The sequence below is a fragment of the Triturus cristatus genome, chromosome 6 (genome assembly GCF_964204655.1).
Source record: "Triturus cristatus chromosome 6, aTriCri1.1, whole genome shotgun sequence".
Taxonomy (NCBI): domain Eukaryota; kingdom Metazoa; phylum Chordata; class Amphibia; order Caudata; family Salamandridae; genus Triturus; species Triturus cristatus.
In genome coordinates, this window is record NC_140589.1 from 1,259,843,172 (window position 1) to 1,259,862,304 (window position 19,133).

Sequence of the window (19,133 nt, forward strand, 5' to 3'; positions counted from 1 at the left end):
ATTTCAGGACTGCACTTTTCTGTCAAAGCCTGACTCATTTAATCAAAGCATAAGTTAATGCTACTAAAACTTCACAACATGACAGGTTAAAACAGTTATCTGTCAGCAAATACACGATGTTACCAAATGCTTCTCTCACAGTGGTTCCCAAATACACCCAGACTCACAGTGTGATTCTAGACAAGCACCACTATCCCTAGGAGTTTACCAAAACTCATTCACTACAGTGGAAGTGGTAAGGGAACTGCACACAATCTACATATTTCAGGACTGCACTTTTGTGTCAAAGCCTGACTCATTTAATCAAAGCATAAGCAAAAACTGCCTTCTAATGCTACTAAAACTTGACAACAAGACAGGTTTTAAAAGAGTTATCTGCTAAAAAATACACGATATTACCAAATGCTTCTCTCACAGTGGTTCCCAAATGCACACAGACTCACAGTGTGATTCTAGACAACAACCACTATACCTAGGACTTTACCAAAAATCATTCACTACCGTGGAACTGATAAGGGAACTGCACACAATCTACATATTTCAGGACTGCACTTTTCTGTCAAAGCCTGACTCATTTAATAAAAGCATAAGCAAAAACTGGCTTCTAATTCTACTAAAACTTGACAACATGACAGGTTTTAAAAAAGTTATCTGTCAGAAAATACACAATGTTACCAAATGCTTCTCTCACAGTGATCCCAAATACACACTAACTCACAGTGTGATTCTAGACAAGCACCACTATCCCTAGGAGTTTACCAAAACTCATTCACTACAGTGCAAGTGGTAAGGGAACTGCACACAATCTACATATTTCAGGACTGCACTTTTGTGTCAAAACCTGACTCATTTAATCAAAGCATAAGCAAAAACTGCCTTCTAATGCTACTAAAACTTGACAACAAGACAGATTTTAAAACATTTATCTGCCAGCAAATACACAATGTTACCAAATGCTTCTCTCACAGTGGTTCCCAAATGCACACATACTCACTGTGTGATTCTAGACAAACAACACTATCCCTTGCACTATACCAAACACATTTCTTCATCTAGAAGAAGTACTACATTTTAGTATAGAAACATAACATAACTCATTTCACAAATTCATAAACAATAACTGGTTTCTAATTCTAACAAAATATAAAAACTGCACAGTTATCTGTCTGCAAACACATGAAAAACACAAATGCTTATCACAGAATGGTTTCCACATGCACACACACTGTCAATAAGATTGTAGAGAAAAAAAAGTACTCCCTACACTTTAGCAGGAGAAAAACATTAGTCTGATTAAAATCAAAATAGTCTACATACATCCCCTCACAATTAAATAACTCATCTTTCAAGTTGTTTTGTATATCAGTCACTCACCATATTTTCTTTTACAGAATCTCTGCACTGTGCACCTCTCAGCAAAAAACAAAGAATTTAAAAGATTCCCTTTTATTTTCCACACATATACATGTAAATATCAAATCACAATTAGGGGTGGGCGGAATTTGCGAAATCCACTTTCGCAAATTATCACGAAAATGTTTAAAATTATCGCAAACAAGCGGAAATATCGCGAAGATGCGGAATTTTTTTCCCCGCATGTTCGAGAGATTTTCTGCATGGTTGCGGGTCGCCAACTTACCCATGTGGTTGCTCGAGGGCGCGGCCATCTTGTTTTGAGTTATCTCGCGGTGCATGATGGCGAGAAGAAAGACGTGATCGCGCGCCGCATGACGTCACTGCGGGCGCGAACTGTCGCGAGACAGCGCAAATGGCTAAAAACAATCTAACATCTCATGGAGAACGCGACCGGATCAAGAAAACTTGTCGGCGAACGCAATTTTTGCCCAGGCCTAATCACAATCCTTGACACATAAACTCAAAAGCAAACACACATTTCTATTGGTTAAACATTTCAACCCTTTCCAACTGAAATACATTTCAACCCTTCCCCCAATCTGCCTTCTGCCTGTTACCATAGAAAAAGGTCATGGAACACTGCACTGAGCACACAGGTCAGAAGTTCAGCACACAATGTTGCTAAACAAGAGAGGAAGTGTGCTTCACTTTACAACATATCAGCTTTTCATATATAATGTTCCTTACAATCTGTTTTTATTAACCAATAAGAATCATACCTTTAAAAAACAGAAATATACACCCTACATTTCAGTGTACAAAGTAGTCATACAACCAATGATTTCCTGTCTTACTTCCCCCCAAAAATCTGTGGATCCGCGCACCCAACGCGGTAGGATGCGCGCACCGTGCTCGCATTTCGCCTTTTTTTTTTTTTTTAAAGGGGGCCCCAGGGGGTCCTTCTGGGACCCGCTAAGCACCTCTAGAGGGACAGAGTATTTCTACCCTGCCCCCTTTATATGTTTTACACACTTTTTGCCCTTGCTTCTTCAGCCTCGCTTCTACCGATGCAGAAAATGGCCACCAACAGTTCCTGGTTTCGAATGTAGACAGACACTCGACAGCCAATTAGCATTCACCGCGTGTCCGGGAGGGTGCGCGCTCGGTTCTGGGAGGGTGCGCTTACGGTGCGGGTAGGGTCCGCGGATCCTCCCCGGCCATAGATATTTATGTACTTTTAACTCTAATTTTCTCAGGAACTACTGAACGAATTCACACCATTTATGCAAAAGGCCTGAGTCTGAACTGAGGACTACCTCTTTGCCAGATTTGGTGTCATTCCGTTCAGCGGTTCGGGCTGTAGCTGCGACAACAGATCCTATGGGAAATTGCATGGGGAAAACGCGTTTTGGGACCCTCCTTTTTTCTCGGCCCCCGCTTGACGAATCACCACAAAACTTTCAGGGTAGGAGCGGAGCGGAGCTGGCCAAAAGTTTGGAAAAGTTCGTGAGGATTCGTCAACTGGCGCCAGACTTATTGGGAATAGAATGTTGCGGATTTCCTATGGATAATAGGTCCTAACTATAACTGTATACATAATACAGAAAGTAAAATAACAACTTATTTTTGCAGTGAGTATAGACAATTATGATAAATTTTCTTTTTGTGACTCGGTATCATGTATCATGTAATGAGACCATTAGGATTATTTACTCCCCTTTCTTTTAGGAACCCTGTGGAATTTGAATGTTGACTATTCCTACGCATATCAATGTAATTATGATATTTATTGACATACCATTCACTCATCCTTTCCTTTTTTCATTGCATGTTCTGATGGTGGTTATTCTAGTGGTAGGGGCTCACCTGTTTTATGGTTTCTCTGTATTGAGTAACTGAAGTCTTGTTCAAATGCGCTTGTGTTTTTTATGCATGAGCACTTACCAAGATTACCATGGTGTAATCCGAAATTGTCCGCAAACACAAGGAGATGATGGACGGAGTGCTGAAACTTTTCAGATACTCACCCCTAGTCACAGATCTGGGTTGAATCCATCATCATTCTTTAGCTCACTTCGCCACCTCAGTTCAGACCCAGCTATATGCAAATCAGTCTTGACCCTGTGCCTCATGGGAACAGTCCAGCTCGATCTGAAAAGCCAGGTCTTCCCTGAATCGGAAACAAGCATCCTGGGACCGGTATCTGGGTAACACCCTTCATCAGCCAGGCTAGCTTGAGTCCAATGGCAAAGTGAGCAAGGGTCCCACGTTTGGGCATACCCTTCCAACTTAGGGTGAACAAAGCAAACACAAGGAGATGATGGACGGAGCGCTAAAACTTTTCAGACACTCACCCCCAGTCACTGCTGATAGCCCATTAGTTTGTGGTCTGTGGAATTTTTGTACTTACTGATCGCATGTCACTGGAAACATTTCTTTTTCTTCTCTTCTCTCCTGTACCCTTCTATCTTTTCTCACCTTGTTCCTCTCACTAGTTATATTCAGACAGCATGACACTATTTTACATTCTGTACATAAATTGTTACAATCTTGATAAAGTCATATCAACGAAACACATGATGGCTGTTCCTCATCAGATCATGACTAATCTTGGCAATTTGAAAATCATCATTGGGCTATAAATTTTGACCCATCATATATCCAGAGATTTCAATGGGCTGTTCTAAATACTTTATAATGTTATATAATGTTATACACATGAATTGTATTATGTTTAAATCTATTGTAAATTTGACTGCCACAAATAATGGAGTACAAGTAATTTTATTCACTGATTAGATAAATAAACCAAAGATCTTAGGGACTGATTTCGATGTCGGTTGGAATTGCCTCCCACCGACACTGACACCGTCTTGGTCTTCGGACCGGCCGACCTATGGTCGGCAGGTCCGAACGCCTGATTACGATACGACTGAGCACTGTTCGGTTGGATACTACCTTTTTTCTATGGAAGCCTGTGTTACGACCGGGCACCAGCTGTAACACAAGCTTCCATAGGGAAATAGGGGGGTGTGGCAGGCACCCCACGGGGTATTTGTATTTGTATTGGCTTGTGCTCCAGTTACTTACTTGGCCACAGTTTGTGGTTAGTCTGTTGGGGTGATCCAGCATTAATCAACTCTAATTCTGCATATATTTGTACTTTTGTACTCTGAGCTGGATGATTGCCTTTTGGAAAGCTTACTCTCAGTACAATGGACCTAAGTTAGTTATGGTGACAAGCCAATGAAAAAGGCCACATGCCTGATTGTTTTTTCATTTAAAGTTATGAAAAAGGCAGTAGCGTTAAGATATTGATCGGGGAAGCATAAGATGTGGTCAAGAGGTATTTAAGGGTGGATTATTAATACTCTGAATTCAAGTCACAGACAGTTTTCTTGTTACATGAAATCTCATAGATTACCTTAGTAGGCAAGGGTTTTGGTGCTTATTACAGCTCTTATAATCCGAGTGTATAGACGATTTGTTCTGTCAGAATCCTTGCTCGCCCGATAGGAGAGATTGTATTTTGCTTTGCTAGCTGTAATTTTGTAATTTTTTGACTGTATGCCCGACGGTTGCCTTGTGGGAAAGCTTACGCTCGGGGCAGGTGCTCTCAGTTGGTTATGGTGATAAGTCAATTATAGCATCTACAGGTCTAATTGGTTCACTAGTAAAAACTACTTTTGTTGCAATAGATCTGATCTGTTTATTATGAAACAATTATGATAAATGCTATAGGCCTGAGATATTGATTGTGAAAAGAGTTTATTAAAATCAATGGGCATTTAAGGGTGGGATATTATTGATCTGTACTAAAACCTACAGATATGTGTTTTGTTCTATGAAAAGTCATAGGTTACATTTATAGGGTATGATTTTAATGTTGGTTACTTCCTCTGACAAACCCTAGGTGGAGACGATTAAGACTGTAATAATGCTTGCTAGTATCTCTACTTAGCTGTCTGCCAGGACGTTTAATAGAAAATCATTAAACAATACCTACATCCATATATATATATATATATATATATATATATATATATATATATATATATATATATATATATATATTACCTACTGGCGGTCGCCAGTAGGTAGTTATAGTTAGGACCCTGTTTCCATAGGAAATCCGCAACATTCTATTTGGAATAACTTTGGCGCCGGTCGACGAATCCTCGCAAAATTTTCAAAATAGGTGGGGCGCTACGCTCCGCTCCTACCCTGAAAGTCTCGGGGGGATTCGTCAAGCAGGGGCCGAGAAAAAAGGGGGGTCCCAAAACGCGTTTTCCCCATGCATTTTTCCATAGGACCTTTAGACACAGCTACAGCCCGAACGGCTGAACAGAATTACTTGAAATTTGGCAGAGAGGTAGCCATAAGGTCAAGGAAGTGCCTTTTGCAGGTCTGGTGTAAATCTGTTCAGTATTTCCTGAGAAAATAGCATTTAAAAGCATATATATATGTGGGCGGAGCCTAACCACACATCTCATCCTGAGATCTGATTGGCTGTCAGCACTTCATCCAAGAAGTGTTGGCAGCCATCTTGGGACCAATATACATGATAGCACCTCATTAAAAAGCATTGCAGTAAATAGAAGGTTTTATTACTTTAGTTACATTATAAATCATTTGTTGATGGTACCATACTCATTTTAGGAATTGTGGTATGTTCTAAGGTGATTTCACCATGTGAAAAAGCCTTCTGCTGGGATATCATGAGTGAGAGAAAAATATTTTCTCATGCTTTTACCACAGAGGTTTGGAAGGTGATCTATAGGCTAAACTGAGAGCTTATTTTCTGTAAATTCACATTATCTTTCTCAGTCATGTGAGAATGAAGTCTGACATTCTCAGTAAAACATGTACATCCAACAAGGGCAGAGACTGTCAGTTGATTCCTTTGTGTTCTACTGCAGCTTCCCAGAGTGTTCCAAAGAACTACTAGAGCGCTAACAGTCCTACTTATGATAAACGTATGGCACACCTGAAGCCATCTTGCTTGGATTAAAGTGGTAACTCTTAAAACATTTAATTTAAAAAGGAACAAAATGAGGGGGTTCATTTTTCCATAAAAAGTATGATTAGTGCTGCAGAAAGAAAAATTAGGGCACATTTTGAGTGACTTCTCAAATCCTCTTCTATTTCATTAAAAAATTCTGACATGCAGACTGAAACATGCACTTTCAATACCAGCAGCAGTTTTCCCTGGTGAGCAGTAGCTTTACTACAGTGATCTAATGAGCAAAAAGAGTGCTAACATTCTGAATTTATGGCAAATGTGTGACACATCTGAATGCCTTCTTGATGGAATCAAAGTAAAAAACTGAAAGTATTTCCTACTGAGGAGACTGCAGTAAATGAGGAAATTAGGAAACTTCATAACAAATAAGTCTCCCAAGATGGCCACCAGAGACAAAAGAGCCCAAATGTAGCCCAAATATCACCCAGATGTAGCCCAAGTATAGCCCAATGACAGAATGTCCCAGAATGTTCTTAAAAACAACTAGAGCGCTTACTGTCTTCATTATGACAAAAGTAAGGCACACCTGAAGCCATCTTGATTGGAATAAACTGGTAACACTTAAAACATTTAATTTAAAAAGGAACACAATGAGGAGGTTCATTTTGCCATAGAAATTATGATTAATGCTGAAGAAAGAAAATGAGGGCACATTTTGAGTGACTTCTCAAATCCTCTTCTATTTCATTAAAAAATTCTGACATGCAGACTGAAACATGCACTTTTAATACCAGGAGCAGACTTCCATGGTGCAGTAGTTTTACTACAGTGATCTAATGAGCAACTAGAGTGCTAACATTCAGAATTTATGGCAAATGTGTGACATATCTGAATACCTTCATGATGGAATCAAAGTAAAAAACTGAAAGCATTTCCTACTGAGGAGACTGCAGTACATGAGGAAATTAGGAAACTTCATAACAAATAAATCTCCCAAGATGGCCACCGGAGACAAAAGAGCCCAAATGTAGCCCAAAATCACCCAGATGTAGCCCAAATATAGCCCAATGACAGAAGTGTGCAAAACACTTATTATTTTGTGTTTTTGCAGTGTTATATAGTGCAGACTTGTCAGGTATTGGAGTGCTTTACATGAGCATTGGTTACATCACACAAGAACAAATTCATTTTGGTTGTAGACATGGGGAGACTAAGTGATTTGACCAGAATCACAGAATGTCGAGCTGAAGCAGAAACTTCAACCTGGTTCCCCAGTTGCAAAGTCTGCAGTTCTGGAAGTAACACCACATCCTCTCCCCTAAGTGCAACATTTAATCAAGTGGTCAACTGGATAAAAAAACATAAAGATAACAAATAATTTAAAAGTGCTTTGTCGCTATTTGAAAACTCAGAAAATATGTCCTTATTTTAGTCTTTTAGAGCACTAACCATAATTTTGATGCCAATAAGACCCTCTGATATATGTAATTTCTAAAGGAAATGCTCTAGGTATTACAGTTTTGATTACATCAAGATGATGTCAGGCGTTCCACACTTTTGTAATAAATATAGAATGTTAGCAATCTAGTTGTTCATTAGGATACTGTTGAGAGGCAGAGGCCAGGGGCACGGACTCTGAAAATTGAAGGCAGGTAGGAGGGTGCAAAGGCAACAATTTAACCACACTGAGCAGGCAGGAAGGGCCGTGGAAGCACAACAGACTATGGAGGGCAGTGGAAAGGGGGGCAGGGGCAACAAACCAACAATACAGGACTTGCAAGAGAGGCTGTTGGAGGGAAGATCTATTACGGGTCAAGGAAGCTAGGGGCGGTCCCCAGATCCCCGGGAGCCACCACAGAACTGAGCAGGAGAGTGAGTCAGGGACAAAAGGGGCACCTTAATTTGAGCCGGGGTGCCTAGGAACGCTTGCTCCAAAAATGAAGAAAACAGACATATGAGACATGGAATTGGAGGCAGAATACAATGGCAGTTTAATGAGAAGATGCAACTTCAAAGAAACCGCAGAATAGAGACATAAAGTACAAAATACAGAATCCAGATAATCATACAGCTGTCATAATATTCTCTGTATCTCAATTAATGTACTGACAGAGAGAGAGAGAAAACACATCTATAAATGCATCATGAGAAACAAGTTACACCAAGGAAAATGTTACCTAGGAACACTCACGTTTACTCTTAGAGCAAGCATTCCTGCAATTACAATACAAAATCTTTTAAATGCAAAAGTAAAGAGAACAATGGTTAAACATAACATGACATTTCATATAGGTAAAATAGAATAAGATACTTCAAGCAAAGCAGAGCAAGACATTTTAAGCAAAGGAAGACAAGAGCTCCCAGCTCTTGGGGAAAACCTGCACTGCCTGTTAACCTACATACAGACGGCGAGGTAGTCCGTCGATATCTGTGGGTGCTCCCTTTTTATATCATTTTGTGGGCTCCTTTGCACGCTACATCTACCTACGTATGCTACCCAAAAGCTTCGTCTGCAGATTTTACCAGACATTTCGTCATTTACCCACTTAATGCTGACAATGGACTGGGTGAAAAGGTCAGTCTCTCAGGCCAATCGCTTATCGTAAGTTCCATAGAGCAAGCAGAAAATAATGGGTATTGTACGGGAATTCAATATATTCATGTATAAAATCTCCTCAGTTCTCCTAACTTGACGCTCTGCGGTTGCCACTTCCTTAAAAGCGGGAAACCTGCCCAGGAAGCAAGTACCAGAAACAGGATGCAGCCTACTGTATGTTGACAGCTTCAGGGGGATGTTGAACTTTGATACCGAGCACGGAGCACTCGGGTAGGGTGGGGGCTACTAGTTTGGATCAGAAGGCCTCGCAGACCTGCCTTCAGACTGCTATACACTAAAATTGCAGAGCTATGATCAATTTATCAAAGAGGCCTACATATTGAACAGAAGGGCCTACACAGGGGTTTTATGCTGGCTGAGTGGTAAGGATGTCTCAGGATAATTATATAGCAACACAGGACCCGCTGGTCAATTTAATACGGCCTACAAATGCAGCTGGCAGGTCAAGGACAAGGGTCTCATACTTCAGGTGTGGACAGAACGGGCCAGGGGCCCCCTGTGATACAAAATCTACCCTCCTTCAAGGCTGTGGCAATGTAATAGACCATTGTGGGCAGAAGGAAGAGGCAATGGTAGTACAACCATACATGCCAACAGACCCGATTCAGCCAGGAAACGTCCAATGTTTTTAAGCTCAAATGGGCTTTATTTGATCTGTTTCCTGTCTACAATATCCTCTTTTTCAATGTAACTCAAAGGGGAAAATCAATACCCCAGTTTTTTTTCAAAATCTCCCTCTTACCAAGTTCAAAATGTTCGCAAGTATGGTACATTGGATCATGGAAGGAAATGGGATAGGGACATGGACTTGGATAACAGAGGACAGGAGGGACATGGAGAGGTGCACCAAACTGACCCTGCAGGGCAGGCATCAGGGTTTGCAGCAGCACAATACACCACACAGGGCATGCAGGACGGGAGTGCAGCACAACAATCCATAGAAAGCAAGGGGGAGGGGACAGGACCATGCACATGGACAACAGAGAACAGAGGGGCAAGAGGCAATGGTAGCTAGCTGACCATAATGGACAGACAGGAGAGAAAGCTGCAGTATAACAGACCATAAAGGGCAGGAGGGACGGATCAGGGGCATTACAATGGAACAGACAAGCCAGGAGGGAGGGAGTAGGGCTGGGGGCAAGGGGGCAGGGCAGGAGCAGCAAGATAGCCATGGAGGTCAGGCAGGATGGGCACTAGAAGCAAGATACACCATGAAGAGCAACAGTGAGACTGTGATGGCATACACACAGACCATGGAGGGAAGGTGGGAGGGGGTCAGGGGCAGCTAACTGACCACACAGGGAAGGTGGGAGGGGCCATGGCAGCACAGAAGACCATGCATGGCAAGTGGGAGGGTTAGTGGCAGCACAATGGCTATGATGGGCAAGAAGGAGGGTGGAGGGGCATGCACAAAGGACGATGGAGGATAGAAGGAAGGGTCAGGACCTGTGCACAGACAAGAAATTTCAGGGAAAGGGACCTCACAACAGACCACACGGGGCAGGCAGGAGGAGCAGTTGCAGCACAACAGACCAGGGAGGGCAGAAGGGTGTGGCAGTACAATGGACCATGTAGGACAGGAGGAAGAGGATAGGGGCATGGCATGTGGACAGGCAGGGTGGAGGTGGCAGGGACAGGTTACAGTCATCTGACAATGCTAGGCAGGTGGGAGGGGAGTGGCAGCTCAACAGAACACTCAGAGTAGATAGGAGTGGCAGGTCCATGGGACATGGTGGGCAAAAAGGATGGAGCAGGGGCATGCACAAAGACATCGGAGGGCAGGGGGAAGGAGAATAGGGGCAGCAAGCTAAGCACAGAGTTTAAGCAGGAAGTCAATGATGGGGCATAGAATTGGGCAATGGAGGGCAGGAGGAGTGGACTGGTACATCATACTAAATTGAGGGCAGTGGCAGCACATCAGACCATGCATGGCAGGAGGGAGGAGGCTAGTCCGTGGATTCACACAACAGAGGATAGGGAGGAAGGGGATGGGGCAGCAAGCTAACTGTTCAGAGAAGGCGGGTATTAGGAACTTTATTGTATTTAAAACATTGTGTCTGTGCGAACTACTTAAAATATGAACAAGTATGCAGCATAATCTCACTTTTATTCAGGAAGAAGAGGACGTTTGTGACTGTGACTCCGGGCTCACTTGGCAGAAACACCCCCTGACCCTCCACCCCCTGACCCTCCACCCCCTATCGCAAAATGTAATGCCCGTGAAAAGGGTAGGTGAACACAGTGTTATATAGAACATAGTCCTGAGAGCACGATTGAAAATGAAAACTAGATATAGTGTATGGTATAAACTATGCACCAAAAAGTGTGATATAAGATGAACCGGGCGTGAAATATAATATGCAATACATTGTGCGCAATGACAGATTCATTGGAGAGCGCGAGATAGCACAGGCACTAGCGCGTGCTATGCGATATGCGCCTTGGAGTGTAATATGCACAGGGCAGTGTTGTGTAACCTAACTAGTCTCTAAAGTTGTAATATAAAATATGTGCTGGGGAGTGTAACGTTGCATATGCACTGTGACAAAGATATGCATCCCAGATTGTAATATGTATGGCATAGCACTGTGCGTTATAACATAGGCATCGAGAAAGGCACGTTAGATGGGGCAATATAACCCGTGCGAAGACAAGTGTGGCATGACATATTCACGGGGTGGTGTTACAGTGCACATGGGCTAGAGAGTGTCATAGCATATGCACTAGCTAGTGGAATACAACACAGAGGTGTGTGGCACTCGGCAGGCAATGGTGGGTGTAACACAGTATTGGGCTCTGTCAGGAGCACGCTGTGACTCTCAAGTGATGTTCGTCCCCTTTCCAGAGAGTAAAATAAAAAGTATTACACATCCGGCAGTGGATGTGTGTTTTATTAACCGTGAGGGGGGTTTCTTGCATAGTTTTGGTCGAATTTTTGTCGAATCCCCTTTGAATGGCTTGGTGTGCATGTGTATTAAATGTGCCCGTCAATAACTACCCATGTTTGTATAAATAAACGACAAGGGTGTCTACCAGGATTAGGCACGGTAGGGCATCAGACATGTCAGAGCTTCACTAGTGGTGTAAATACATTCCACGTGGATTCATTGCATGCATAGTCGCCTTTTAATGAATATCACGCAAATCGTCATGGTGATAGGTACGTACGGTTTGTCCAGCATGTCCTAGGTGTGTCTATAAATATATATTTTTTAAAAATAATAAAAAACAGTGGCCGGCCCTGGGGATTGGTGTCAAAAAAATATAATTAGGAGACTGGCCCTGGGGGATGGGGTCATCAGGGCCAATAAATTAGAATAAGAAGGGGAACCAAACAGCCCCCCTTCTTAAAAAACTAAAATAAATAAAAGACTGGCATCGTGCCGGAGGCCATGCCCCCTCCGTGCAGCACTCTGCAAACGCGCCCCCAACAGGCATCTCCAGTATGCGCCAGGGAGCTGCGCTGCAGCCAGGTGTTCTGAGGCCAAGCCCCTTTTTACACCTCTCTGCAACGCAGCTCTGTGGCGCTTACTGGAGGTACCTAGTGGTCTAGTTTGACCCTAGGGACCCTTAGGATTCAGGGGGACTTAATCTCTCAACTTAGAACAGCCACAGGGCGCGTTTACACAGTGGTGAAGGGAGGGGACGGGGCCTGAGGTGACGTGTGCAAACACGCACTATGGCACGTTTTAAATTGGGGATATAATTTCCCTTCAATACTGAGGGCCCCTGGGGGCTAACTAGCCCACCAAGTGCTTCCAGTAAGCGCCACTGAGCTGCATTGCAGAGAGGTGGTCCAGGCCGTGCCACTTTTTACACCTCTCTGCAACGCAGCTCTGTGGCACTTACTGGAGGTACCTAGTGGGCTAGTTGGACCCTAGGGACCCTCAGGATTCAAATGAACTTAATCTCCCAACTAAAAATGGACACAGGGCGTGTTTACACAGTGGTGAAGGGAGGGGACGGGGCCTGAGTTAACGTGTGCAAAAACGCCCTGTGGCCTGTTTTAAGAGGTAGTTTTAATCCCCATGCCCTATTATACACTAGGGGCTTACAGAGGAGGTCATGCTAATCACAGGGGGACCCCAACGCATAATGTTCCCTAGTGTATGTAGGTGTTTTCACTGTATTCTAAGTGTCTTTTAACATAGCACTGGCTCTAGGACTGGTTAGTCAGACTCAGTTACCACCAGTATCCGTCTGAAAAAGTTGAGGGTACAGGATGATTTTGCAACAAGGCTTCTTTCTGCTCTTCTTTTTGTTCTTTCTGCACGTTATCCTTCTTCCTGCACTTATCTTCGTATTTGAGGACTTCTGTTGCTTCTTTCTGCACTTCTTTTGTTTCTTTCTGTGCATTTTTTCTTCTTTCTTCACATGTCCTATCTCTGTAGGCATAGTTAGAAATTAGCATTTAAAAAACCTTTGAAATTCACAGAAAAAACCATAGGTTTCAGGCACGTTATAGTTAGGAATTAGCATTTAAAAAACCTCAGAAATTCACTGAAAAAACCATAGGTTTCAGGGGTGTTATAGTTAGCTGGACTTTTCACTTGTACAAAACCATTGAAATTCCCCCGTTATAGTTAGTTCAGCCAACTATAACTCGCGCGCCCGCAATGCACTGCTGATGACGTCACATATTACATCACTCATGACATGGTCAGTGACATCACTCATGACATCACTGATGACATCTCAAATGACATCACTGATGACATCACTGATGACATCATCCTTGTGATAGAGTGGCAGACCTCCTCTCACCCTAATATAACCTTTGATACACACATTCAAAAATAGAGACTAAAATTTTCAAAACAATGGACATACCAATACCATTTACAACAACCTCTTCAGTAATTCTAAGATCCACATACACATCCACTCATTCACCAACAGTCCTATACAGCCACTCATACATGTACTCCCTCATCATATGTACTCATACACCTATACATCCTGTTACACAATGCCACTCATCCATAGAGTTACTCACACACATAGTCACTCATGCTAATAAAGAATCAAACATACATTTACTTGCATATACAGTTATACACACACCACCATACTTACTTCTACGGAAACTTACACATACTTAGTCTTTTAAACAATCACTTATAGAAACACATACTTATTCATACAGGAACTCTTTCAATCTCTCACTCTCACATATACTCACATATATACACCAATAGTCACATATACTAGTTTAAAACATATGTAGTTACTCATAAAGACACTATTGAGACAGTCATTCACTCACTAACACACCCATACACACACTCATCCACCCATACAGTCCTGCACACATGCTGTGTTCAACACATACAAACAGTGAGTCACTCATTCATGCACCTATGCACTACGTAATACCCCCCACCGAACCATGCAGACACTCAGACTGATACTCAAAAAACCAACTAATAACCTATATAGACACCCATGTAGCTACTCACCAACCCATGCAGCCACTTATACACAAAGTGAGAGACTGATACAGATATTTACATATTTAAACATTACTCACTAAGCCATGTATTCACTATGATACACTTAATCAGTCAGTTACACAATCAATTTTTCAAAAACAAATCATCCATTTAGACACTTATATACCCATTTATTCTTCCATCGACCTTGAGATATACATATATAAAACATATTTAATTTTCAGAAAAACACACATTCACTGGATGATGTCATCAGTGATGTCATCAGTGATGTCATTTGAGATGTCATCAGTGATGTCATGAGTGATGTCACTGACCATGTCATGAGTGATGTAATATGTGACGTCATCAGCAGTGCATTGCGGGCGCGCGAGTTATAGTTAGCTGAACTAACTATAACGGGGGAATTTCAATGGTTTTGTACAAGTGAAAAGTCCAGCTAACTATAACACCCCTGAAACCTATGGTTTTTTCAGTGAATATATATATATATATATATTATTTATATATATATATATATATATATTATATATATATATACATATATATATATGTATATATATATATATATATATATATATATATTATCTACTGGCGGTCGCCAGTAGATAGTTATAGTTAGGACCGTGTTTCCACAGGAAATCTCAAAATTCTATTCCCAATAAGTCTGGCGCCGGTTGACGAATCCTCACGAAATTTTCAAAACGAATGGGGCGCTCCGCTCAGCTCCTACCCTGAAAGTCTCGGGGCGATTCGTTAAGCGGGGGCGGAGAAAAAGGAGGGGTCCCAAAACGCGTTTTCCCCATGTATTTTTGCATAGGACCTTTAGTACAGCCCGAACGGCTGAACAGAATTACTTGAAATTTGGCAGAGAGGTAGCCATAAGGTCAAGGAAGTGCCTTTCGCAGGTCTGGTGTAAATCGGTTCAGTATTTCCTGAGAAAATAGCATTTAAAAGCATATCAATATCTATACGCGCGCAGGGTGCGTGCACTGTGCAAGCCCTGTAGGGAGTTCTTGACCCCCTAGCCATTGTCAGGGGGTCACAGTAGGACCACGAAGGGCAAAAAAAAAGATTTTAATTTTTTTTAAAAACATCGCGAGGTGCGCGCACTCTGAGCGCACCCGAAAAAAAACATTAAAAAAAATAGAAATAAAAATCAAGTTTAAGTGTTTAGATATTAGGTGGCTCTAAAAAGAGCCCTTGTGTTTATTGAGTGTTTTTCGGTACCGACAAGTAAGTACCGATGCAGAGTCTAAAGTTCAAGAGGAAGGCTCTGTTCCCTTCATCATTGAAATGTACACCGTCTCCACTATAAATGTCTTGCATGTTGTAACGCAAGTTGTTGTGGTATATAGAACCCATACCATAGTCTCTGAGGAAAGCAGAAACAGACTTATTGACGTGCTTTCTTGCTTTGTCAATCTGCGGACAAAATTGGTTGGACCAGTTCCACTTTTGCCTTTGGCATATATTAGAATATACAAAGGTAGTTTGTGGAAAAAGTGACATCAATTGCAGAAAGGTGTCCTTAATAAGCATTTCCAGACCTACCCCAGTTAAAGTGCCTAGGTCATTTCCACCACAGTGCACAATAATAAGGTTAGGCTGTGGGAGATGTAGAAAGGTTTTCACCAAAGGCATTAATTGGTGCCACTTTAATCCTCTCTGACCAATCCATTTAATGTCTACATTTGGTAAAGCAAGGTCTTTTACAATACCTCTTTTTTCTGCAAATTTTTCACTCCAGAAGACATAGCTATGACCTACAATCCACACTGTGAACATCTTTCAAGGAGAACAGGATGCACTCAGGAGGTGTCTTTCAGTAGAATGGCAATATGAAAAGAAAGACAGTTGAAAAATGGAGGCATACATACTTTTTTTTTAATAAAAAGAACTCATTGGCTGATTCAAACCATTTTACAGTTAAAACTAGGCTGTATGTTTACATTTTTAAAAGCATATTTTGGATTGGTACAGAAAAATGTGTTCCCACTGAACATTACTTTGGATTTGCTGTTAGGTTTGAAAAGTCAAGCACTCTTGCTCTTTGGATTTGAAACATTGTGTGCTGAACTTCTGACCTCTCTGCTCACACCAGTGTTCCATGACCTGTTGCTATGGTAGCAGGCAGAAGTCATGTTGGGGGAAGGGATGATTTGGAAAGGGGTTGAAAGTTGCAACCAATAGAAATGTGTGATTCCATTTGAAAAAATGTGGGAAGGACTGTGATTTTACATTAACATGTATATGTGTGAAAAAAGAGACGGAAACATTGCCATTTACTGGTTGTGGTGAGAGGAGAGAGGTGTACAGCTCTGAGATTCTGGCTCTGATAATCTGCTGTTTGAGTGCCACATTTCTTTCTCAACTAACTAATTTTAAAGGTGAGTTAGGAGTTTGAGATGGGATGTATGTGGTGATTTTTGATATAAATATTAGAATTGTCATTCTTCTTTTAAAGTTGTGTTTTAGGAGATATTTAACTGTCTTGAACTTGTAAGATATTATGGAGTATGGCTTCACTGTAAGTTAAGGTGTACTGGTATCACTGAGGAATACTGTTTTGTGCCTAGAATCACATCATGAGTCTGCCTGCACACAGGATTTGTTGTCAGAGATTTAATTTGTGTTGCTCTTGTTCTGTTAGCCTTGCACTCGCAGAAAAGGGGCAGTTTGTTTTCTTAAAGTGTGATGGTTAGCATTCAGCAGAAATCAGTTACTCACAAATGAGAGGCAAATGCAAACACATTTGAAAATAGCATGGTACATTTTCCTACCACTTTAAAAGTTGTGTTTTACATTTTATGTTAAGGAAGATATTTAAGTGCCTTGAACATGTTAGATATTATGGAGTATGTCTTCACTATAAGTTAAGGTGTACTGGTATCACCCAGGAATACTGTTTTCTGCCTGGAATCACACCATGAGACAGTGTGCACACAGGAACTGTTATCAGAGAATTAATTTGTGTTGGTCTTGCTCTATTACCCTTGCACTCGCTGGAAAGGGGCAGCTTGTTTTTTGTAACACATGGTCATGGTCTCAAGGAGCTGTTAGGACATGTGCTCTTTTCTGCTTGTCTAAAATATAAGAAAAATGAGTCAGGCTGTCACAGTAATTATCACTTACTCCACCACAGTACTAAATGTGCTTTCAAATTGCCAAAGAAAATATCGCTTTGTGTTTAGAATTACACCATGAGTCTGTGTGCACACAGGAATTGTTGTCAGAGATTTAATTTGTGTTGCTGTTGTTTTGTAAAACTTGCACTTTTAAGAAAGGGCCAGTTTCTTTTCTTCAACTGTGTTGGTTAGCACTCAGCATAAATCACTATCTCAAAAATGAGAGGCAAATGCAAACACATTTGAAAATAGCATGGTACATTTTCCTACCACTTTAAAAGTTGTGTTTTACATTTTATGTTAAGGAAGATATTTAAGTGCCTTGAACTTGAAAGATATTATGGAGTATGTCTTCACCATAAGTTAAGGTGTACTGGTATGACCCAGGAATACTGTTTTCTGCCTAGAATCACACCATGAGACAGTGTGCACACAGGAATTGTTATCAGAGATTTAATTTGTGTTGGTCTTGCTCTATTACCCTTGCACTCGCAGGAAAGGGGCAGCTTGTTTTTTGTAACACATGGTCATGGTCTCAAGGAGCTGTTAGGACATGTGCTCTTTTCTGCTTGTCTAAAATATAAGAAAATGTGACAGGCTGTCACAGTAATTATCACTTGCTCCACCACAGTACTAAATGTGCTTACAAATTGCCAAAGAAAATATCGCTTTGTGCTTAGAATCACACCATGAGTCTGTGTGCACACCGGAATTGGTGTCAGAGATTTAATTTGTGTTGCTGTTGTTTTGTAAAGCTTGCACTTTTAAGAAAGGGCCAGCTTCTTTTCTTCAACTGTGTTGGTTAGCACTCAGCAGAAATCACTATCTCAAAAATGAGAGGCAAATGCAAACACATTTGAAAATAGCATGGTACATTTTCCTACCACTTTAAAAGTTGTGTTTTACATTTTATGTTAAGGAAGATATTTAAGTGCCTTGAACATGTTAGATATTATGGAGTATGTCTTCAACATAAGTTAAGGTGTACTGGTATCACCCAGGAATACTGTTTTCTGCCTAGAATTACACCATGTGACAGTGTGCACACAGGAATTGTTGTCAGAGATTTAATTTGTGTTGCTGTTGTTCTGTAAAACTTGCACTTTCAGAAAAGGGCCTGGTATCACCCAGGAATACTGTTTTGTGCCTAGAATCACACCATGAGACAGTGTGCACACAGGAATTGTTGTCAGAGATTTAATTTGTGTTGCTGATGTTCTGTAAAACTTGCACTCGCAGGAAAAGGGCAGCTTGTTTTCTTAAAGTGTGATGGCTAGCACTCAGCAGAAATCATGATCTCACAAATGAGAGGCAAATGCTAACACATTTGAAATCAACAGGGTAGATTTTCCTTCCAATCTTGTAATGGGTGAGGTAGTTCCTACATGTACAAAACTCCAATTAACCCTTACCAAACATGTACTCTTACACACATATCTGCAGTCTTCATGCAGTTGTAAAAGTCTCCATGCAGATCTCTCTTGCAACTGACAATACACAGTCTCCAGAAACACACTCTTTGCACACATGCAGCAGCTTCTCCTACACTCCCATGCATAATACTCAGCTCTGTGTTGTGTTTCAGATAGCAGTGTGTAATGCAAACACATTCAACG